The sequence below is a fragment of the Elephas maximus genome, chromosome 23 (genome assembly GCF_024166365.1).
Source record: "Elephas maximus indicus isolate mEleMax1 chromosome 23, mEleMax1 primary haplotype, whole genome shotgun sequence".
Classification (NCBI taxonomy): domain Eukaryota; kingdom Metazoa; phylum Chordata; class Mammalia; order Proboscidea; family Elephantidae; genus Elephas; species Elephas maximus.
In genome coordinates this window covers 31,306,346-31,332,154 of record NC_064841.1, presented here as the reverse complement: position 1 = coordinate 31,332,154, position 25,809 = coordinate 31,306,346, and the positions used below count along the sequence as shown (strand labels likewise).

At 39.4% G+C, this 25,809-nt stretch overlaps 1 protein-coding gene across 9 annotated transcripts in view; it reads right to left on the bottom strand.

Annotated features, from left to right (window-relative positions):
- Window positions 1-25,809, bottom strand: part of MECOM (MDS1 and EVI1 complex locus) — a 632,261-nt gene that overhangs the window by 375,220 nt on the left and 231,232 nt on the right. The window contains exon 1 of one of the 9 annotated variants that reach the window (XM_049867274.1): window positions 11,142-12,369. The exons of the other annotated variants lie outside the window; for them this stretch is intronic. The gene's annotated coding sequence lies outside the window, so the exon portion shown is untranslated. Of the gene's footprint in view, window positions 1-11,141; window positions 12,370-25,809 lie in introns of those variants that run through there. 9 annotated transcript variants of the gene reach the window in all.

The following is a 25,809-nucleotide window of genomic DNA, read 5'->3' as shown; positions in this document are numbered from 1 at the left end:
AAAGTTTACTGTTTCTTGTTATAAGATGTAAATGATCGGGGGAGGACTGGGAGCTATTCCAGAAATATTTATCCCATTGAGACAATGGCTTTGGTCACTAGAAGAAAAAATCATGGACTATCAAAATGAAACAAAAAGACAACCAATTTCGCTCTACAGTAAGTTTCCATACATAAAGAGCAAGCGCACCTTCTCACAATATTGTACGCTGATTATCCTACAAAATGAGCTGAGAGTTCAGGTGGAAGTCTTCGAGAAAAAGCTTTAATGATGTGAGGCAAATTTTTAAGAAAGGCGATGTTTTTATTTTTAAAGAATTCTAGAAATATAGAGTTAACAAAAGTTTTTTTTTTCCTTCTTTCTGTTTTTGCTTTCAAAACTATTCAAACCTCTTATTAATCCCCAGTCTGTTTCATCAATCTTTTATGATGTGTTACAAGGAGTTTTTCGAATTTAAATTTCATTACATCATTTTATAGTTATAAACGCTGACCACTATAATTCTTGGTCTTAACTAGGCTATGTAGAGAGGAATGTATTCATTCGGTCAGCAGAGCACTGGGGTTTAACCAAGCAGCCTGCAGTTTAACTAAGGTTACAACAAATAAGATGCCGAAGCTCCCAATTCTAAATACACTCAAGAACCTGAGAGATTGATTTGCAAACACAGTGTATTTCTACGGTTAAGTTGGTTTGCCATTGTTTCATCACTTCTGGAAATGTAGGACTAGACAGCAACTACGGTCTTCTTCTCTATCCAGAAAAGATACGTAAGTGATTCTTAGCAGTAAGAAGTTATTTGTGCTTGGAGCTCCTCCACCACAGCTTCCTAAACTAGCTCCTGGGTAGAATTCATTAATTTTTATTAACAGGGAAAACATTTGTTCCCGTGACAATATTTGCATTGCCTGAATGAGTTCCACCTCTGCCACAAGGTGTACTATCGGCTCATATATCACCCGATTACTTGGAGAGCAGAAAGACCCTCAGTCATTAGTGAGTGAATTAAAGATGATCTTAAGAGCTATTAATCACAGTGACAAAAGCCTTAATGTTTCTGTGACCCTAGTGGAGCCTGGGGACTCAGAGGGAAGCAGAGGGAGAGAAAATGGAAACATATGTTTTCTCCAAAATAACCTACCTTAGGAGAACTGTCAAAGGGAGAATCACATCAAACTAAGAAATTCTGCCAGCAACTGGCCTCTGGATTATGTGTCTGTTTTTTTTCTGGTGAACCCACGTTTCCCTTTTGAAACATATATATTTTATCACTACAGACAATTAGAGGACCCAAGCCATTGTATTTTGAATCTTTAATCTTTTTATTCAAAGTTTGTTCAGAAGGACCTGTGCTTCTACTAAGCTGCATTTATTGAAAAAATACACTGTAAATTGCATTTGGTCTGCTAACCACATAAATCAGGTTAAAAACAAGCAGACAATAGCAGTAAAGCACCATTATAAACATTAATTCAAGCAGATACACTATTCCAATAATGGACGAAAATGGTAATATTATTAAGCACTACAGTAAGTTAAACACTTAATCATTCTTCAATATATCCGGCTGTATTCATCTGGATGTTTACAAGATTATAACGGCATCAACTCACTGTTAATAACGTAGGCACTTGCTGGAATTTCAATTATCTTTCATATTATGTTGACGTAGCAAACAGACTGTATATGACTGGCTATTTCTGAATATAGTAAGAAGATCCATACCCCTTCATTTGTGTGCATGTCTTTGTTTACGTAACTGAGAAAGAAATATGGTATTGTGCTCATATTTCATACTTGGTTCTGCCTATATGCAGGAAAAAGAAAAGGGAAATTTGGGCTAAATGACTTTTCCGCATGTCAATTTCTTTGGTGTGATTTGGATTAGCAAAAAACTGCTGAAATTTGTGTTTTCTCTTTTGACATTAATACCATATAGCCACACAGAAATTCTCTCTTTCAACCATTTTTTGGAGTCTAGCGCAATGACTAAGTAGCACATAGTTGGGTTCAATAACTATGTGTTGATTGACAGAACTGGATAAATGAATAACTTTGAAAAACAAATAATTATGGATTACAAGTATCAAAATTTTCACTAATTATTTATCTCAATAAACTTTTATTTTATGTTTTGATTTAGGAGACCGAATCAATTCAAATGGAATAACTAAGTTTGCCTGCATAATAAGATTATTTTATTATTCACTAGGACAAGCATTTTAAAGGATAATTATCTTTCCAGAACCATAGAGAAGATAAAGGAAAGATATTAGATAAAATTACTTTGCTACAGTTATACTCTGACTAAAAAATTTTAGAATAATAATTTAAAACCTTCATGAGTAAAAAGAAAAAAAAAAAAAAAAAACCTCCTTAAGAAGCAATCACAGTTTTTTATTCCACTTCATCACTTATACAAGTCTACAAACTAGATTTCATTGCTTTCCTCATCTCCCAGATGAGGAAACCAAAGCTAATAATATTAAAGTAACTTGCCCCAATGTCACAAATCTAATTAAGGGACAGACAATGCCAGATATTCTGACTTAAAATCTGGTTCACTTGCCATTAAACTGAGCTGTGCCCCAAATACTGTCCAACACAAGAAAAATATGTTAATACCAGATCAATCTATGAATGTGGGTCTCTGATAAAGTCTAGTTTTTATACGGTAAGTCATACTGTTAAAGGCTGTGGGTGACATCCAACTACTCATTCCTTTGCAATTATCAGTCATAGGAAAAGTTTAGGAAATCCCAGTCAGATTCACTGAAGGATATCAAAGATTAGTCAACAAAATGCTCATGGAAGCACCTTCTTTGGTAACCACACAGATTCAAATTACAACTCCATCCATTTAACAGAGTCAAGCTTTCTGGAATGCTATTCCTGGGGACAAAAACCTTCTTTATGTACTTCCCCCTTCTCCCCCTGTAACCCCCAGCACATAAGAGTAAAGGTATTCTGAATTAAAGGAAAATGAAAAGTATAGATTTACAGAGAAATCTGTTTTCATTTGGCATTTTTCCTTCTCCCTCAGCACTAAAAGGGGATCCAACTAAAGCATTATAATCTCAGAGAAGAGTTCAACACTTACGAAATTGAAACTTTTTTCTAAAAACAATTGAAAAATTATTTTTAAATAATGCAACCAGAACTCAGCAGAACCTAAGTGCAATGATTATACAATATATGTATAAAAATAATAATTATATAATATATAATATAGAATGACAAGAATACCCAACCATCTCATCCTCCTAAAATGTATCAAGGGATGTGTTATTTTCAATGGCTTCAGGAAGGTACATGGCATAATTAACTTCTTGAGCATTTACCATGAGCCAAACAAAGGCCTAGCAATCTACTTCTGAAAATAACCCGGTGAAAAACCTATAGATCAAAACAGTCCATTCCACAATTGATCGTGAGGGTGGTACAGGACTGGGAAGCATTTCATTCTATTGTGCATGGGGTGGCCATGAGTTGGGAGCCTACCTGACAGAAGCTAACAACAACAATAAACACTAGTTTTAGCACTTCGCTTGCATTAACTCATTTAACCTTCACAACAGCCCATGAGGTAGGCATTATTGTCATTACCACTTCACAGGTAAGGAAACTAAGGCAGAGGTGTTAGGTGAGTCTATAATGATGTAATGATGCAAACCCAGATAATTTAGCTCCTCTGCCCACATACTTAATCCCTAAACTACACACCTTCTCACTCTGCAATTCACATAGTGATAACCTCCCAAGAGTAGGATAACATTAAGAACAGTTTTTTAAAAGAAAGGTATGTTTATCCAACCTTAAGCCACAAGTACTTAAGTCCCTGAGTCAAGAATTCACTTTCGAATATTTTAAGTTGCACCAGCAAATCCTGAGCCAAGCATTTGAGAGCAAGTAGTTTTTCAGAGGTGATCCCAGGAAACAAGGGAAGTGAGCAAGGCAGTGAGCCAGAGAAAGACCAGAAGTCAACTAAGGGTATGTTATCAAGCAAGTTACCCCTGGGCAACTCTGGGAAACAGTGTAGGTCAGCACAGCAGAGATGAGGGAGATGGAGGTTTTATCCACCAATTCCCATCAGTCATTTGTTGAAAGCTAACCCCAGGGGATGTAATTCCTCACACTTCTGACCCACCCCATGCTCGGGCCAGGCAGGCTCAGGGAAAGCATTTGGAAGTTCCAGGCTGTGCACACAGAAACAGCGAGGTGATACGGGTGGGACAGCGGCCCACTGCAGTGTTGCCACAAGCAGCCCTTGAAGGAGAGATGTGTAGGTTCTGGCTGGGTATCGTCTTCCAATACATAAGGCTTGATGCAGTAATTAAAAATCATGTGAGTTTGGCAACTGAAACAAATTATTTATTAATCCTCTGGCTATATTATTTACAAATTCATTTTTTTCAACCAAAATTTATGGTCCTGAATCTGGGTTCGGTGCTGGGGGCAGGGATTAAAACACAAATTAAACAAAATCTCAAACAAGATATATAAATTGCTCACCATAAAAGAAAAGACTGATAAAACTAACTACATTAAAAGGGAGACCTGCTGTTCATTGAGAGATAGAATAAAGAAAGGAAAAAGACAAGCTACAAGCTAGAAGATATTTGAAAAACATGTAATTAACCTAGGATTATTGTACAGAATATATTTAAAAAAAACTTCTAAACTAAATAAGACAAAAACCCAGTGGAAAAATAGATCCGAGTCACCAACAGGATCTCCCTAAAAGCCCCATAAATACTGAAAAGGGACTCAACCCCTTTCATAATCAGAAAAATTCAACTTAAGGCTAATAAGATAGTATTTTACACCTCTTAGATTAGCCAGTATGACATTACCAAGTAATAGAAATAAGTAAAGAATGCAGAACCTCTTACATACGGCTGATGTGTGTGTAAATTGACATTGCTTTTAAAAACAATATAGCACCATCTTGAGCTATATCCCTTGACATAGCAATTCCACTCCTAAATGAAGCATATACTTACTAGAAGACATGTTTGAGATGTTTACGTAAGCATCGTTTACGCCAAAAAACTGCAAACCCAAATGCCCATTCATGAGAGAATGAATGTGTAAACTGTGGTATGGTTGGTCACATAAATCCATTGCCATGGAGTCGATTCCCACTCATAGGGACCCTATAGAACATAGGGTTTCCAAGGCTGTAATCTTTATGGAAGTAGACTGCAACATCTTTCTCCCAAGGAGCAGCTGGCGGGTTCCAACTGTTGATCTTTTGGTTAGTAGCTGAGTGCTTAACCACTGTGCCACCAAGGCTCCGGAGGTGACACAATGAAATATTATTGAACAGTGAAAATAAACAATATGGATGGATCTTAGAAACCAAATAATGAATGAAAAAAAGCAAGACCCAGACGATTATTTTTTTAAAAACTCAACGAGCAAAGCCAAACAATATATTGTTTAGGAATACATGTAAGCAATAAAACCATTTTTAAGTAGGGAAATAATAAACTCAAAGTTTAGGGGAGTGGCTACCTCTAGGGGGAGGCAAGGGACAGGGGAGAGGGAAGATCCAAGTGGGGAGATCCAAGGACTTGGTTCTGTTCTAGTTCTTAAGTTAGGTACTGAACTCACAGTTATTTTTATACTCCATTGCTTACATATATGCTTTATATACTGTTACATATATTGCTTTTGATATATCAAGCATTATATAATAAAAAATAATAATTAGGAAAACTATCCTTGATCTACGTAGCTCAGGATGTGGGAAGCCTTCTCTCTAGGACGCTGAGTGCTTTAATAGATGACCATGAAAGAAGGAAGAGTGAGGAGCCCCTACCGGGTGCAAGGAAGGCTTCATGGAGGAAGACTTGAAAGGTGAGTATGCTCTGCCAGGCGGAGGTCAAGAAAGGCATTCCAGACAGGGGGTACCCAATGAGCAAAGGATTAGAGGAAGACTGCAGCCTGCTGGCATTTAAGGTGCTAGGAAGGAGTGACTGGAGATGACACTCCAAATAATTTACTATTGAGTGAATTTTCAAGATTTTAGTTATTGTAAGGCAAGGTACAATTCTCACACTTTTAAAGAGGTGTGTTGTTGTTTCTCATTTTCAGGGACAAACACCATGTCTTCCAAAACATCGGGAAAAAAAAAAAACACTTTGACTAGTGTTGGGAGGGGGAAGTGAGAAGTCAAACACATCAAGCCCCTTCTCTCCACCAGTTCAGACAGCTCACCCCAGACCTAAGGGTCAAGTAATCACCTCTGGATACATAGAGAAATGCACGTTGGGTGGTCTACCAAGGATTAAATGCCAGGATCATTGAGAAAATTTCAGCCCATTAAAGAGACCAGACGATCTCTCCTATTTGTGGAGCTAACGATGCCTTAGGTGCACAAGTGATTTCCCAAATGCTTCAAATCACCTAGAGGAACAGAAACTGCACTGACAAGAGGAACGCAGACAACAATGAGTCTAACCATACTGGAGTTTGCTCTGGAGAGCCTTCGTAGACACAGGCGCAGCCATTTCCTGAGCTGACTGACATAATGGCTTAACCTGGCAGGGAGGGTGGACAGACAGAATCCACAGCCCTCTAGGACAAATTCAAGGCATCCATGCCTTGAGCAGGACCTTCACCTCTGAAGGAGCACGACCAATATATTCGCATTTCTATGCTGCTTGGCAATGAATTTGTAACAAATAAAAAATTATACAATGATAATAAAATCTATTACAGAGCAATACTTTAGGTGTTTAGGGTAAAATGTTTTAATTCACCCCAGTTTTAAAATTCCGAGCCAATATAAGTCCGCTGCCACATTTACTGACATATATTAGTGAGAATATGCCTATTTCACCAACCCAAGAATCCTGTCTCTGTCAAAAAAAAAAAAGAAAGGCACAGAGAAGGCAGACAGCATTTATTTTAAGTAAATGCTGAGATATTATATTATGCAGATAACATCATGGTATTATATCCACATAGAAATACTTTAACTTAAACTGTTCCAATGTATTTGTCTACCATTATATCAAATATAAATAAGGTTTTGGCAGATGGAGAAATCAGGAGTAAATGATGCTTTTAAGATTTTTCAGCTCAGTTACACTTCTCAAGAGTAACTTCCATATGCCATTAAAACATGAATCAGAGCTTTAATCTTCTGCTTTTGTCTTCTAGTAAGCCCAAAGGCTATAACAGATAGTAACAAAACATAAAAATCCATAGCACATAGGTAAGCATCCCAATTAGGTAGGAGTACTAACTTAATTTCTTCCATGCCAGAAAAGAAAGCTTTAGATGTTTCATGCTGAAGAATCATATATTACAGAGGCTGTAGACACAGTAACCACTGACATTTTTAGTGAGAGGAGAAAGGAAATCAGTCAAACCAAATAAATAGCAAGTTTCCTAAAAGAGAGATTACAGCAGATGAAGGTTCCAGGCCCCTTTGATGTCCTTCTCCCTTTCCTAGACTCAAGGAGCCCCACAACTTGGGAATAACCACTATCCATGAAGCTTTCATTTTTTTCTCCATTCACAATTTTTGACCCTGAACATAGAATTGGCCAAATGAAGTAGCATACTTATGGCCCTAGTAGATTGCTTTGTATTGCAGTTATTTGATTAACCAGGTGCCATTGATTCCAGCTCATGGTGACCCCATGTGTGTTTGAGTAGAACTGTGTTTCATAGGGTTTTCAATGGCTAAATTTTTCAGAAGCAGATGGCCAGGACTTTCTTCCAAGGTGCCTCTGGGTGGTTTCCAACCTCTAGCTCCTTGACTTTCTTCCAAACACCCACCACCAAACACTCCGCTATGTCTAAGCAGGCTCTTTATGTCCCTTCATTTCCCTCACTCACTCATAAATATTTATTGGCTACCTATTATGTGAAAGGAAGGGAAGGCGGAAGAGGTATACCTCCAGCTTCGCCTACCTGTTCCACCTGTTGCCGTCCAATCAATTTTGACTCATAGTGACCTTATAATTTAATAATTTAGTAACCTCCCCTAAAATTTAATAATGTTACCTGAGCAAATATATCTGCATTAAATAATCATAAGTTTATATTGTAATTTCTTTGGCCACTTTAAGGGCCAAACACAGTATTAAGTCTCATAGAAACAAAAAAACCAGGACACCTCCTCTGTCTGCCCTCAAACTTCTGAGGCTAAAATCCTGACTTTCGATCCACCAAACGTCCTTCTCTGACATTGTCAACAGCCTCCACCCCATCTAACCCACTGGCTTTCATCCTAGTCTTGATTCCCCTGTTTTGATCAGGCTGGTGCCCTCTCTACACTCTCCCGGAAAAAAATGAACTTTTTCCCCTGTCTGCTGCTTCCCCACCTACAACACTGGGTCTGCTGCTTGCCCTCCCCCCAGAAAACCCTGTAGGATTCAATCAAAGCTGTGTGTTTTTGTTTTTGTTTTCAGCAATCCTTTTCAGTCATAGTGAGGATGTCCTTCCAACTGCTCATAAGAATTCACTTCTCTCTGAAGACAGAGGAGAACTCTCAACACTACATTGTAGCCCCAGCTTTCCTGAGCTCTTTCCATTCATAAGTTCCACCAAATAAAAAATTCTTATAATCTCCCAACTTTCATCCCCAAACTCACTCTTTTACAGATTTCCCATAACTGCATCTCAGGACTCTTCCTTTGTGCTGATGGATGATAACTTTAGAAACATCTTCAACTTCTGTATTGCCTCAGGCTCTCTTACCCAGTCTAGTTTCAAATCCTTTTAACACTTCCAGAAGCATCATTTTAATCAAGTCACCCTCACTCTCAAATCCTATGAGGACTCTCAGTTCTCACATCAAGAAAGGCTTTTGCCAGATGCTTCATATCACAACCCATTCTTCCCTACAGGCCCCAAAACACACCCCACCAAGCTCCCCTGGCAGGCATTCTTCACTCTAATTACACAAAGAATGCTGATCCTCCCATACAGCCACCTTGTTCTGAGTTCACGTCACAGAGCTTGGCATCTTTCCTGCTAAACCAGGCTTCCATTCCTGATAATTTATTGAGTGGTACTAGTTCTGGATGTTGTGCTTTATCTTCAGCTTCATTATCTTAAATCCTACACCACCACCCACTGTGAGATTGATATCACTGTGTTTTGCAGATGAGGAAATTAAAGCTGAGAGAGTTGCCCATGATTGCACACACCTGGTGTTGAGCCCAAGTCGGGCTGACTCCAAAGCCCATGTTCTTAACCACTGTACAGTACCATTTCCCATACCCCATCAGGATGGCTCATTCGGGGATTCATCAAGCTTTAGGCACTCACTGCACATGTTGTGGTTCACTACATTCAAAATTAATTAGAAGTGTTATTGAACTCTCAGTATATTTTTTTCAGTATGATATTGTCAATCAATAAATACTGAAAGGTCTATGATTTTTTTCATGTTATGAAAAAGAGAATTTATATGTTAAAAACTGGAATCCAACCCCTTCATTTTATGTGGAAACTGGAACTTAGTTGTGGACTTCCTCACCCCATGAGGTCTTGGTAAAATTTCCTTGAACTACCTAGTACTTTGACTTATGACCATCCAGAGCCCAGGAGTTCAAAAATTAAATACTTTTGATGCCACCCAGGCTCTGGAGTTCTCCCAATCCACCTACACTCTCCCTCAAGTTGTCCTCCTATAAAACTCAACCTCTCATTCAGTTTTCAGAAGAAATCAGGCATTTCATGAGTTTTCATTGATTGGGGGGAATAAGTATGTCATACAAGGGGTGGGGATCTGTAGGGTGAGGTCACATGAAGGACTGTGTGGTCATCCATTCTCTTCCCTGCTGAAAGTTTCTTTGACTTAGAGTTTAAGGTGATCAAAGAGAGGCAGAATATCTCTCACTGGGCCCATGTTTATAAAGCACCTATGGCAAGCCAGGCACCACACTAAATTCTGGGAAACAGAGCATATAAACAGATAGTTACAACACATATGATGAGTGGGCTATTAAACATAAAATACTCAGGGAACACCAAAGAGAAACAACACAGGAGACTGAAGAAATCTACACAGTAGAGCTGAAATTTGAACTGTATCTTGAACGAGAATTTTGCTGTTCCAAGACAGCAGTGTGGGAAGAAGTACATCTAAGCAAAGCATCATGTGACTTATATACTGAAGAACTGGGAGGAGTTCTGCCTAGCTGGTGTACAGGCATAAAGGAGGAGGCTGAGATGAACTGGAAATGGTTGGTCTGGGGCATGTTAGGAAACCTTGTTTGAGATGCTAAAATAGCTTGGCATCTAGAAGTCAAGAGCATGACATGATAGATCTATATTCTAGAAAGATAACTGGAAAGTACTGTGGATGAGAGTGAGGGGAGGGGAGAAATCAGAGGTCCTTAACAATGGTGCAGGTGATCAAAGACGAGGGCAATCTTTAGGTCATCATTAGAATCAGACCCATGGTAGACAGTCACAGATGCTTTTATGTCATTGAATCTATTTCACTGGCCCCATGCTCTAATATACCAAGCAACTGGCTTTGATACAGTGTCTTCTAAAATGCCATATACACTATGAACATTGAGAATGCTTAGGTGCCTGACCAGGGTTAAGAAGACATGGAACTAACTTAATATTTATAGATCACCCATCACATACTGAGCAATATCTATATATTATTTCATTTACTCCATACAACAATCCTTCAAGATATTTTCACTGTTTTATACAGGAAGAAAATTATACCCAGAGTAGCTAATGAACAAATTTATCCAACTTGGGATAAATGCAGAATTTGAATTTGATGTGTACCTAACTTCAAAGCTGCCTGTAAATTCTGAATATTATGGCCTCAGAGTCACTGGTAAAGCCACATTCTCCATGATCAAGTATATCAGAATCAGCTTTGCAAGAATGGGGCAAGGGAGTGGGTGTGAGATACCTGGGCTGGGGAGGGGAGTTTGGATACTGGCTCCATTTTGTGCTATGTATTGCAGCAAAGCAAAATGAGCCAGATATTGTCATAACATATTGCATAATTCCAGTGAGGCATTCACATCTCAACTAAAAACTGTTGCTATCGCATCGATTCTGACTCACAGCAACCCTATAGGACAGAGTAGAACTGTTCCATAGGTTTTTCAATGAGCAGTAGGTGGATTCCAACAGCTGACCTTTTGGTTAGCAGCCAAGTTCTTGACCACCAGCACTCCTGATTATTTCCAGTTCAGTAATAAAGAGATCAACTGTTTGGTAGAGTAGGGTGGTAGAAACCTCATTTAACTCCTACAAAAAAAAAAAAAAAAAAAAGTTGCTGAGTCAATTCCAACTTGTGGTGACCCCATGTGTTTCAGAGTAGAACTGCTCCATAGGATTTTCAATAGCTGTAATCCTCAGGAGAAAAGACCTGGCAATCTGCTCCAATAAAGATTACATCCTAGGAGACCCTATGGGGTAATTCTACTCTGTCATATAGGGTCACTATGAGTCGGTACGAACTCAACATCACACAACAATAACAATCTTTCAGAAGTAGATTTTCAGGACTTTCTTCCAAGGCATCTTGGGGTGGATTCGAACAGCCAACCTTCCAGTCAGTAGCCCAGCACTTAGTCATCTTCGCCACCTAGAGACTCCTATTTAACTCTTAAATACCGTTAAATATTTAATAACATTATCAGGAAGCAATTCCAATTTCCATAATACGATTGGCTCCAGGTACATTGGAATCCAGACCGCTAACGTCCTCACACACTAGTAAATTTCCAACCCTGAAGTTTTATTTGAATTCAGATATCCAAAATCTCCATAAGGTAATCCAGCAGCAATAGTGTCTAGCCATGTCGAGATAGAGCATCATCTGCATAGGACTTCAAAGTTTTAAAACCAAAGCCAAACGGAGCTCGCTAAGGAAAGGTCTTTTCTTTCCTTCAGGTGAGAGATGGCGCACAAATGAAGCATACCATGGTAAATAGGCACTGTGCTCACTTGCAGTCATGCACTATAGCCATTAAGCCTTAAGGTCTTAAGGTACCAAGCAATGCATATGATAAATTTCTCAAAAACATCCCAGCCATAACATAGTTCTTGCTGATTGCTCATTTACCCATAATGCATGCTGTCATAGCAAAGCCTGACAAATGACAGAGAAAGCTCAGGTTATTTTTTACACTGACTGCCAAGCCCCTCACCTCAGATTATTCATTTATTAGGGCAATCACTGAGGTCTGGGTACTTAATATTGTTTTCACCAAATATGAAAATGATCTACTTGCCTATTCTTTAGTTCCTCCTAGGGCAAGCCATTTATCATCAGCTCAGGATAAATGACTGCTTCATTATAGCTGTAATTTATGAGGTGTTAGAAGTAAAGAGCCACGCCTAGAGACTTAAAGCTTTAATATGGATTAAAATAAGATAATCAATCAAGCTAATACAAATTTTCTCTCAGCATTATTTCTTGTTTGGAAATAGCTTAATATTTTTTTTTTTTTTTTAATTTAAGCCATGTTGAATATCTCATTATCCGACAACATGCATGTGTGTCTCAGGCAGCATGTAAATAAATATAGGATGAGATACTACCAGAGAAGGGGAAATAAAGCCAAACCACCAGCTGTGATTGACTGAAATCCTCATTTTCCTTAATGCCATCAGAATAAACTGGAGGTCAAAGAGTTTGCAGAGCACGTATAAACTTGAGTAGTAGATTTGCTCCCATTTTCTTCTTTCTCTGTAAGAATAGCGCAGTGAGACCGCTGCTGCCGTATTTTTTTCTTATTCTCTCTACAACAAAGAACTCACTCTAGGGAGAAAAGTTATGTCTCAACAACATTTCAACAATTTGGCTTAATTTTATGTCTGAAGCAGGGTTTCACAACTCATAATCTGGACAAGAGCAGCTTCTTACCATGTCGAGGGAATAAAGAATATTTCCCGCTAAAATAGCATTATGGTCTTAAAAAAAATTCTTTTTTCTGGTTTGTATCTTGATCGTATAGTTTTTTTAAAAATATATATATATATATTTCTAAATTATGTGTCATGCTGAAAACACTGACATAAATCTATTTGACTGCTTAAGTAGAAAGCTTTGAAGAGTATACAGGAAGTTTACAATTTAATGCTTTAAACACACACCACCAGGAAGAAAGTCACCACAAAAATTACCAAATAAGCAGTCTAAATCCAAGGACACTAAGGTGCTAGTTTCAAAACCTTCCGAAAGTTCTTGTGATTTTCCTAAAACCGTGTTCCTTGCAGGTGAGACGAATGGGCCCCTGCTGCCTTCAGGCAAATCTCAAGGATAGTTCCAGCAAGGCCTGGTGACTGGAGACTACTCAGCCTTGAAATTAACATCACTAGGAAAAACCGTTTCCTCCCCCTCCAGACAACAGCAGCTTACATCTTCAGGACAAAAAGAAAAAAAAAAAATGATGATGATGACAAAAAAAGGGGCCAGAGAAGACAGTTGGAGAAGTCACGCTGTGCTCTCTTGAAGGAGCCTTCATTTTTTACTTCAGAGACAGTGTGGAAATGCACAGATCCTGATAATAGCTTTAGTCAACGTGGCCAATCTTCCCGCTTCCTGACACACACATACCACTGAGCTTACCTTGAAAGAGTAAAAGCTGGACTTCCGTGAAGGCTCTGTGTCAGGAGCTATTACAATGAATTAAGCCAAGACTGTGTATAAGAAAAGGATCTTTCACAAGCTCATAATGGGAACTGAGTGCAAAAGCCATGTAATTGTAATCTACAGTATGGCAACCTATGATGTAAAATATTTCCACTTAGTGTAACTGTTTTCCATTCAATATTATTTCCAGCAATAAAAGCCTCTGGAATATCACTCAGAGTGGTTTAAGTTAAATTCCAACCTAGATCTCTGTTAGCTAAAGGACATTTTTCAATCCAGTCATCTTTCTCCACCCTACATATAATTCAACAACAGCACTTCAACAAGGATAAAACAGTTTAAGCTCTGCAGTTGTTGTGTGCGTGTGTGCGTGAGCCTTCCATGCCATATGTATTTAGACGGAAAATGCTTCACTTTACACACACACACACATACTCCCATTTGGACCTTAGAGTTGAAATGGTGAAAGCAAAATTGAAATGCAATATCAACAGCAAAGCATCTTACTCCACCTTAAAAAAAAAAAAAAAAAAAACCGTCTCTTGATACAAATATAAGAAAGTCTGCTTACAAAAATAAATAGGAATACACATTACGAAAATACTATAACATCTTAGCTGTGACCAGGCTTCCAGTGGGTACAGAAAGAAGGCAAAGTAGGTAGAAGACTTTGGTTTGACTCTTGGGTCTTTTGTTAGTTACATGTCTGCTTGCTTGTTTAATGCTACATGTATCTCCAGGTACTCCCTCGTCCATGTCACCAACTATGGCAAATTTCCCAGTTCTTTCTCATGCCTATTTCTACAAGCTTCCTGATATGGTGAAGGAAAATATTCCAGGTCACAGTGAACAATATTACTACCATCTATTATATTCTGTATGCTACAGTGTAAAGTTATATCTTTAGTGTGCATGATTATTGGTCATTACGAAGGTGATTTTTTTTAATTTCTATATTAAATACACTTGGTATAAAATATCTAGTACTTAAATAGTAAAAGATTAATAATTACATAAAATAAGAGTTATAAAAGACATTTAAAATATTTTCATAATAAATGTGTTAAAAAAATCCATGTAGGCATGTTTATTTTAAAATAGACATGATTTGCCTTATGACGAGGCATAAAGCACAGAGATGAACTATTTTTTTCCTTCCAGCTGCTTCCCTACATATGTGATGAAATTCCCAAATGACTTCTCTTCTCAAAGTACTAAAATCTCTAGTAATCCTTTTTGTACATATGGGATCCCTTGCAGTGTCCTTTTCAAAAAATAGCCATCAATAAAAAAATCTGTAAACAGATCAAACCTTCCAATAGGAATCAACCCATATTGTCAGATGCTTTAGTAAGCCACATCACCATTGCTCATGCCGTGTGCCCAACTACAGCCTCGTAGGCTACCAGAGTGAGACTGCTCTCATGGCCAGGCTGGGTGCTAGAGGTGAAGCCTGAATTCACCTAGAAACACAGACATTTTCCTCCTTGGTAAAACAGGAATAATGTAGAGGTTTAAAAAAATTAAAGAAGTTAATGTATAAGACTGGGGGTGTTGGCAGCTCAGTGGTAGAATTATCCTCTCTCGTGCAGGAGACCCCAGCTCAATTCCCAGAAAATGCACCTCACGGACAGCCGCCACCCCTATGTCATGGAAGCCCTGAGTGTTATCATCATGCTGACAGAATTCAGCAGCACTTCTACTAGGCCAAGATGGACTAGGAAGAAAGGCCTGACAATCTACTTATAAAAATCGGCCAGTGAAAACCCTATGGAACACAATGATCTGGTCAACAACCAATCCTGGGGGTGGCACAGGACTGGGCAGGTTTTCATTCTGTTACGCATGGGGTCACTATGAGTTGGGAGCCAATAGACAGCAGCTAACAACAGCAAATACGTAAGAAAACCATTGGCAAACTGAGATGTGCTACGTAGATGTATTATGCATCAACACTGCCGTTTGTTGTTGTTGTTAGGTCCCATCAAGTCGGTTCCGACTCATAGCGACCCTATGCACAACAGAACGAAACACTGCCTGATCCTGACCCATCTGTCAGTTTGTCGTACTGTGGGGGCTTGCATGTTGCTGTGATGCTAGAAGCTATGCCACTGGTATTCAGATACCAGCAGGGTCACCCATGGAGGACAGGTTTCAGCTGAGCTTCTAGACTAAGACAGACTAGGAAGGAAGACCCAGCAGTCTACTTCTGAAAAGCATTAGCCAGTGAAAACCTTATGAATAGCAGCGGAACATTGTCTGATATAGTGCTGGAAGATGAGCCCCCCAGGTTGGAAGGCAGACAAAAAACGACTGGGGAAGAGCTGCCTCCTCAAAGTAGAGTCAATCTTAATGACGTAGATGGAGTAAAGCTTTCAGGATCTTCATTCGCTGATGTGGCACGACTCAAAATGACAAGAAACAGCTGCAAACATCCATTAATAATTGGAACCTGGAATGTACGAAGTATGAATCTGGGAAAATTGAAAATTGCCAAAAATGAAATGGAACGCATAAATATCGATATCCTAGGCATTAGTGAGCTGAAATGGACTGGTATTGTCCATTTTGAATCGGAAAATCATATAGTCTACTATGCTGGGAATGACAACTTGAAGAGGAATGGTGTTTCATTCATCATCAAAAAGAACGTTTCGAGATCTATCCTGAAGTACAACGCTGTCAGTGACAGGATAATATCCATATGCCTACAAGGAAGACCAGTTAATACGACTATTATTCAAATTTACGCACCAACCACTAGGGCCAAAGATGAGGAAATAGTCAATACACTGCCGTTATTATTAGTAATTTCCCTCTATCACGTCACACATCCTCCTTCATGAGTGGATCCGAATTTAGAAGACATTGACATTGTACTTGAATTTGTTGATTCAGTTCAAAGACTATAAATGGAACATTTATCATTAGGGGAACATAGTGCTAGACACAAAGGGGCATCTAAGTGTCGACTCCCTGCATTCTAATAGCCGACAGGTTGGAACAGCTAACACTCAGAGCTGTGCTGCCTACACAGGGCTCAGGTTTCCCACAGGACCTAGAGCTGCCAACACATACTTGCCATTTATTTGTTGAATGGATGAATGAAATGAATGGATACCAAAACACCTATTTCCTTGGCTAAGCCTTGTTATCATTCTTATTTTCATCATCTACTAAAAATTAGATTTGAATATTTCTATTTTTCTAAGAGGTTCAAAAAATAATGTACAAAATCCAATTATTATTTTTAATCGGCTGGGCCTAGGAATCTCATATCGGGTCACCATGAGTTGGAATTGACTCGACGGCACTGGGTTTGGTTTGGTTTTTTTGGGGGCCTAGGAAAAAGTGAAGGCAGTTACCTAATTTTCCATGGCTTTAATCGTCCTATTATTTCTTGCATAATTGTATACAGACTCTTAAATGCTGGCTTTTTATGGGAAATTTCTCAAATGTAAATAAAATATATTTTACTGAGTAAAATCCTGGCATGAATGAAATGTAAAATAGTAACTTAGATGTAAACTGCTGAGTTACCAATTAGCTTCTTAAAACAATTGAAAGTCACAGAGAGCCCTCAATACACAGAGGCGGTTAATTAATTAACATTAGGTGTGATTAATAATGAGTCTTGTTTAATAGCAAATATCTGCCTGCAATGGCTGCATGACAGAACAAAAAGCCTTCAGAGAGCAAGCAACTATATTTATCCTGATTGTGTTTGGGATTTTAACGTGTTTTGTGCAGGCTGACAAATGGCCTATTAATTATCTAATGTTGTCTGACAACAACAGCTTGATAAAGATGTATGTTTTTGAATCGCTGGATGGAAACTGCTGGAGAAGAGCCCCAGAGGGGCCCTGCTATCCTAAAACTGGGCTCCCAGCCACAATGACAGGCAAGACAAAGCCCTATCTCCCGCCACAGCCTTCCAAGATAAAATATGGCTGGGCATCAGGGACATTTTTTTTCTCTTTCAGAAAACTGCTTCTGCAATATCTGATTAGAAAAAGGAGGAGTAGGTCTTTACTAAATTGGGGTTAAGGCATAATCAATATCATATATGGAGTGCCTGGCCTGTTCTGCATAAGCAGGGGCACTTCATATTATTAAGAGGTCTAAATGCAAGGAGGCCTGCAGCAGGACACAGGGGTCTATAATGTGAGGAGGCCTGCAGCAGGACACAGGGGTCTATAATGTGAGGAGGCCTGCAGCAGGACACAGGGGTCTACAACACGAGGAGGCCTGCAGCAGGACACTGCAGCTTTCTCTATTCTTTTTATTTAGAAGTTTATCTTCCAACCTGTTTGACAGCTGCTCCTAAGTGGTTTCACAGTGCCAAATTATTTTTATGATTGTTTGATGTTTTATTCTCCCATTTCAGTTAATGAGATAGGATCCCACAATGGCCATAATTCAGGGCTGTCAGAACTAAAAAGCATGCTTGTGGCAAGAGAGCCTGATGGTAAATAAGGCTAAAAGCAATGGATAATAAAAAAAACTCTGTTATCAGAGTCGCCTTTGCAATCAAAACTTCTTGGGGTCAGAGGCTTCCTTTCTTTGTGTGGCTTCTGGATATTCCCAGGCCAGGGTGAAGTCCCTCTTCACTCTCGTCCATCACAGGTTTCAGCTCTGCAAACAATTCCACATCTCCTTGGAAAGGCGCAAGAGGAATACTATTAACTAAGAAATGTTAGAAGGTCTTAAAGATATCGAGTGCTATATTCTAATTAAAGGCCTTGTGCATCATTTACGGTGCCAAGCGAGTAATTTATCATATACTGTTAGAGAGAAATTGTTCAACAAATAACCTTTACAGGAGTCCTGAGAACAGCTTCATAATTGAAATCCCTAATGGTTTTGCTGGGAATTTTTATTAAGGTTGAAGGATTTTTTTTTTTTTTTTCCTTTCCCTCAAGAGTTTATAGAAACTTGTGGTTGTAATGTAGCAACTTTTTTCTGAAAAGGAAGCCCTTTTTTTAATTGTATTTACAAATGCCACAAATAAGAGCAAGGCTATTTCTCCTCCAAATCAAAGTATAGAGGTTTGCCAAAGAAAACGGGAGCCTTGTTTTGTTTGCTTGGGTTTTTAATTTTGCTTTTGTTTTTCCCCATGGAGAAAGAACCTTTAAGAGAGATGTTAGGAAGAGTCTGAATTTAGAAATTCTTTCTCTTACCTGAACACTCAAGTTTCCAATTTTTATTTTACTGTAACAGAGTCTCTGAAAATATGATTATTAAAAAGAAATCCAAAGTCACTACTAGACTGTGTCTGTAACATAAATTATTATTCAAAAGTTCAAAAAATGAAAAGCTGCCACTTTCCCAAACAGTGTTTCTTTCTTCTTGTTACACATTTAAAATAATGGTCCTTCATAGGTAGAAAACAGCATGGCAGAAACTCAAATAATAGTAAGTCCTATAACTAATTTTAAAGCCTGGCATGCCTGGTGCAGAAACACTCCCCAATGAGAACTAAAGATTGGGTGCTTTATAAATATTTAATGCTCCCAGTAACCCCAGTTTTCCTTTCACATCTGAGCCTAAATGGTTTGTTTCCTCTTACAATCAGCCATGTCTATGTGGTATCATCACGTCTGAACAAGTTTGAGTCACTACATCTTTTCCAGGTTATAAAATTCAGGACATGACACACCTCCATAATGTGAACGGAACAATTAGGCAACCAAAGATGGGAGGAAAAAAAGAATTTTAAATGGGCTAACTATCATTAGGAGGTTAGTTCCAGAGAACTCAATTCAGGAAAACAGAACATTAGAAAATAGTGACTAGGTAGGGACTTATTCTGGACAACTCTTGAAGATGTAGTTCTCACAATACTCTTGTGTGCCCCTGAATTTCCTTTTGTAACTGAATAAGGTTACTCAAAGACCTGCACACCCCCAATTGAGGGATATTTGTATCCATGCTAAAATAATGTGCATCTCCTCATCTATATTGAGTCCCTCTGGGGAAAAGGGTAATGATCTCTAATCAGAGCTATTAATGGCTCTTGCGTCGATAGAAAAATTTTGACAATTGAACAAGAGGAGCCTATTAGCAGGGTCTTGGAAGAAGTTAAAAGGTAAAGATTATTACTCTGTGAGTGATGAGATGTCACCTCCCCTGAGCTATCCTAAAGGAGCCATAGAGTATCTCTGTGACTGACTCTCATGGTTCCTGATCATTGCACGAATGAGTATACCCTCTTCAAACACCTAAAGTATGTCTGGCAACTCCCAGCACAATAAACACATGAACAAACCCAACTACAAGTCATGGGTGCAGCAAATACCCTCAGGAGAGCACATGTAAACTGCTGGTGCCCAGTGCCCAGTCTCCTCTACCTGTCTTATGTCTGAAACTCAGGAATGCCCAAAGCCACCTCCACACCAGCTGCCACTACACACCATTATAGCTGGTACGGTTTCTCCATCACAAATGTTGTTTTCACTACCTTGGCCTGGCTAATGTTTGTGCGTATAGTTCTAATATTTGCTGGAAAAAAGTTTTGAGACCCGTCTATGTCAGGGGCTGCAAACAAGTGGCCTGTGGGCAGTCTCCCACCTGCAGACCAAAAAAATACCAAATCGGTTACCATTGAGTCTATTCTGACTCATGGTGACCCCATGTGTGCAGAATAACTGCTCCATAGAGTTGTCAAGGCTGTGACCTTTCAGAAGCAGACTGCCAAGCCTTTCTTCCAAGACTCTTCTGGGAAGGTTCAACCTACTAGCCTTTTGGTTAGTAGTCAGGCACTTAACCATTTTGTACCACCCAGGGGCCTCTACCTGCAGGTGTGCCTTATTTCACTCTCAGTGTGTTTCTTCTCCTTTAAAAAGAAATTTTCTTTAACTTACCAATATTTAAAAATGAGAAGAAGACTTCATATTTAAAAAAAAAAAAAAATCGGACTTCCAGCTTTTTGGAAATTCATAAGGACTGGCAACACTGGATCCACACTCTTGGAGAGAAACACCTGGAGCCCCCTCAGGTCTCACAGACATTCTTTTGTCTGCCATGATTCCTACATGGTCCCCTTCCCTCCTTTCCATTTCCTGTCTAGCTCCTGCTCTTGCTTTATGCAATACTCGAGTTGTAGTCCAAACCTCCCTTGTTTCACACAAAAGAATAGTGGTCCAAAGGATTTCAGTGAAGTGGTTAAGGTCACAAAACTAGGTAGCTGCAGACATGGGTTTAAATTCCAGACCTCCTGATTCCCAAACCTGGGCACATAATCATTACATGTTCACCAAGCCCGTTGAGGCTTGCCTTCAAGGGGCTTAGCGTCTAGTGGGGGACATAGGGTGTGTTTGCAATGGTGAGATTACTTTCGCCAAGAGAAAAGAAGCCATAGACTGTCATGGACCTTCAGCATGGGCATCACCTGGACCCATACCCCATCCTGACCTACTACATTTTAACCTACTTTTTAACAACCACCCCCCCAACCCCCCCGCCCCCCCACCCCCCCAACCCCCCAACCCCCACCCCCCTTAATTAGAGTCACATTGAAGTTGGAGAAGCCCTGCTGGGGTAGGGAAGGGACCTTTCCACCATTCCCAAGGTGCTTTACCATCAGCCCTTCCATGAGGGTGGAACTGCACAGCTACATGGCTCTCTTTGACACCTGTCCCCATCATGATACTACACACTGAAAGGTTAACCAGTATTAGTAATGAACAAACTACTAAATTAGCATTCTTCCCTCAGCCCGTAGAAAGTCAAGTCCATATTCTTGCTAGGTATACTTTCCTAGTGTGATAAGTTAAGGACTGGAACCAGAAGAACCAGCCAGAAGCAGGCAGGAGGACTGGACCTGGGGCAGATTGTAGGCAGGAAGTGTGAAAGGAGAACACACACAGGGCCTGGGCTGTCTGCACCAGGACCAAGTGGTACTAACTGCCCTCCAATCCCATCATGCTTCAGCCCTGTCCATGGCTCTGCTGCTAGAAGCCACTCCCCTTATGGTGCCCTGGCATGTGCCTGACAGTCCCTCCAGCCACCTCACCCCCGAGAAGGAGGGCAAGGATCGCCACTAATTTACATAGTCCATACATAAAAAAAAAAAAAAAATTTTTTTTTTTATACATGGGTCATCACCTAAGAGAGGCAACTGATTATTGAAACACCCAAGAGTTTTTGTTTTGTTTTCTCTAATTGAAGACCTTCCAGGGCTTACTTTGGAGGACTGTGGAGTAGTTATCAGAGCTGCGGTTGTCTAGTTGGGGCTCTCTGCGCAAAGTGGACTGAAAACTAGACTCAGGGCATGAAGATAAAATGAATAAGTGAATTAGAGCTGCAGCTAAAGGAAGAAGCGATTCCCTTTAGAATGGGGCAGGGGAGAAGGACAATCACTTAAAAACTACTCGGCCTTTCTTGTCTTATTCTGTCAGGCCACTTTGTATGTATGCTCAGGAGCAGAGAATACAGAAAAAATAGAAAGAAAGCAAACCACGGTCTTCCTTTTGCTGTCCATCATTGTGTTTTGGCCATAAAAATGAGACCTTCCCTTTAAACAGCATCTCTGATGTCCATGTTTGAATAATAGATGTTCCCAATTATTACTAAAAATGTCACTTCTGAAATACGAGGGCAACATACCTGTGATGTCACCAGCCTTCCAGGCACACACTGAGGATTTGGGTTTCTTATTTTTTTTTCCCTCATCTTTTCTTCTGCTTAAATAAGAGCAAATGTCTCCGGATTGTTCAAAAGGATGCAAAAAAATGTGATGTAACCTATGCTAGGTTTTCAGGTGTTCCTTTTTCCAAGCACAAGGCAAGAAAATAGATGACACCACAAGTTTAATACTAATTGATTTATTACCTGCCTATTTTTTTTTAAGCAGATCCCAGGCTGCCCAATGGCGGACTTGGACTTAAAGCAAATGATTTACAAGATAATGTTTGACTCTGGGAAAGGGTAATCAGATCCAGATACAATGGATGATAGGATAATTGAGAAGAAATAAAAGAGGATAAATTGCCATGTGCTAATGAGTTTACAGGCCCTAATGGGAAGGACATCAGTTTTAACACTCAGGTTATGAGCTAGGAGCAAGTCTTTTTCTTTTTCCCCTCCCTGCAACTGCTAGAGACATAGTGCTGAAACAAACCAAGATTAATGGTATCCCACTCATTTACTTAACCATTCTTTACACCTCAGACAGCTTCCTGTATTAAACACAGAGGGCTGGGTGCTTATTTTTTAAAACCAACTTTACTCCAAGCAGTTCCTGTCAGCAGATGCCACTGACCCAAGAGTGCCCAGATATAAATGTTTTTGGCTAAACCACTTGAGCAACAGCTCTTATGCCGCCAGGGTCCTGGGGCCCTGGTGCCTGATGAGTTGATGCTGTTACCTGCCAGCCTTTTGGCCTAACAGAATATTCCAAAGCATTTATGCAACCTGAGTGCACTCACATTTGGAAATGGTTGCCCGAGCAGCAATCATGTCTTGACTCATGATTCATTTTTATATCTCACTCGCCCGCCATCCCACATCACCAGTGAGGACCGGTGACACTTTATTGGTATTTTTGATTACTACTATAGCCATCTAAATTTTTCAAGGGATGGGGGTCTCTGGTCCAAATGTAGCCGCACACTGTACTAAGGGTCCAGGCTACAAAGAAATAAAGGGGCAGTGGTGAGCAGGGCGATTGGGAAGGAATGTGGAGCTGAGGCCCTTCCTAGGAGACTGAGAATCTATTCCCTTGTAATGTTTCCACCAAATGAAGTTTAATATGATGAATCGTGGCGCAGCTCCTGCGCGTCTATGCCTCGCAAAAAGGCAGCTCAAGAGCAGCATTTAAACATGTCTGAATGATGACTTGATTCCCTTACGCAAAACCTGAAGGGTGGTAGCTATAGAAGCACGTATCCAAAACTAGCTATTTCTACCTGTATCAGAATGTTGTTTTAGAACCTTTCACATTTCTTTTGGAAACCGAAGTGCTCATTCCATGTTTACTTGATGTAATCCCAACCAAATTGTACTCTTATTCATAGAATAAGATTTGATGTTACAGCAAGATCATAAAACATAATTGAGTGGTTCTTCCTCAAGCCATAATTACTTCCCCTGCCTGGTATTGATTGGTAGGGACTGATTTGAAACTGACAACATGGCTATTTCTGAAGCTAGCAGTTCCACTGGGAAACAACAGGCAATATCAGTTACCCACTTTGTCCATACGTAAGATTTCAGGAACACCTGGATTGTTTCAAGTTTCCAACAATGGAAAAAATTCCTTGATTCATGTTAATTTGGAGAAAAGCATTAAAATCATTTTAAGTTTGTCGTACTGCTTTAAGCTTAACTAAATGTTTTCGTGTGTATCAGGGTTGTATTCTTTCACTGTATTTATTCAATCTGTATGCCGAACAAATAATCTGAGAAGTTGAACTATATGAAGAAGAACAGGGCATCAGGATTGGAGGAAGACTCATTAACAACCTGCGTTATGCAGATGACACAACCTTGCTTACCAAAAGTGAAGAGGACTTGAAACACTTACTGATGAAGACCAAAGACTACAACCTTCAGTATAAATTGCACCTCAACATAAAGTCAACAAAAATCCTCAAACTGGACCAATAAGCAACATCATTATAAATGCAGAAAATATTGAAGTTGTCAAGGATTTCATTTTACTTGAATCCATAATCAATACCCATGGAAGCAGCAGTCAAGAAATAAAATGATGCATTGCACTGGGCAAATCTGCTGCAAAAGACCTCTTTCAAGTGTTAAATAGCAAAGTTATCACTTTGAGGACTAAGGTGCACATGACCTAAGCCATGGTATTGTCAATTGCCTCATATACATGTGAAAGCTGGACAACGAACAAGGAAGACAGAAGATGAATTGATGCTTTTGAATTACAGTGGTGACGATGAATATTGAATATACCATGGACTATTGCAAGAATGAATAAATCTGTCTTAGAAGAAGTACAGCCATAATGCTTCTTAAAAGTGAGGATGGTGAGACTTCATCTCACGTATTTTGCACATGTTATCAGGAGGTAACAGTCCCTGGAGAAGGGCATCATGCTTGGTAAAGTAAAGAATCAGTGAAAAAGAGGAAGACCCTCAACTGGATGGATGGACATAGTGGCTGTAACAATGGGCTCAAACATAGCAATTATTGTGAGGATGGCACAGGACAGGCAGCGTTTCATTCTGTGGTAAAACAGGGTTGCTATGAGTCAGAACTGACTTGACAGCACCTAACAACAGCAAAAATAATCGAAAAAGATTCCATAAAGCAAATAGAAGAAACGATGATGAAAAAAAGCTAAAGGTTACAAAGGACAGCTCGAGAAGACAAAGTAAGATATTATAACAAAATGTGCAAACACCTGGAGTTAGAAATCCAAAACGGAAGAACACGATTGGCATTTCTCAATCTGAAAGAACTGAAGAAAAAATTCAAGCCTGACGTTGCAATGTTGAAGGATTCTATGGGCAAAAAATTCAATGACACAGGAAGCATCAAAATAAGATAGAAGAAATACACAGAGAGTCGCTGTACCAAAACAATGGGTCAACTTTCAACCATTTCGGGAGGCAGCACATGATCAAAAACCAGTGGTATTGAAGGAAGAAGTCCAAGCTGTACTGAAGGTTTGGTGAAAAATAAGACTCCATAAATTGATGGTATACCAATTGAGATACTTGACAAACAGGTGTACCACTGGAAGTGCTTGTTATGCCAAGAAATTTGGAGGACAGCTACCTAGCCAACTGACTGGAAGAGATACATATTCATGTACATCCCAAAGAAAGGTAATCCAACAGAATGTAGAAATTATTGGACAGTATCATTAATATCACACAGAAGCAAAATTTTGCTGAAGATAATTCAAAAATGGCTGCAGCCGTACATCAACAGGGAAATGCCAGGAATTCAAGCCAGATTGAGAAGATGATATGGAACAAGACATAACATGGCTGATGTCAAAAGGATCTTGGCTGAAAGAAAAGAATGCTAGACAGATGTTACCTGTGCTTTATTGACTACGCAAAAAACTGTGTGGATCAAAACAAATTATAACATTACAAAGAATGGGAATTCCAGAGCACTTATTTGTACTCATGTAAAACCTGTACGTAGAACAAAAGGCAGTTGTTGGAACATAACAAATGGATACTGCATGGTTTAAAATCAGAAAAGGTGGGAGTTGGGGTTTT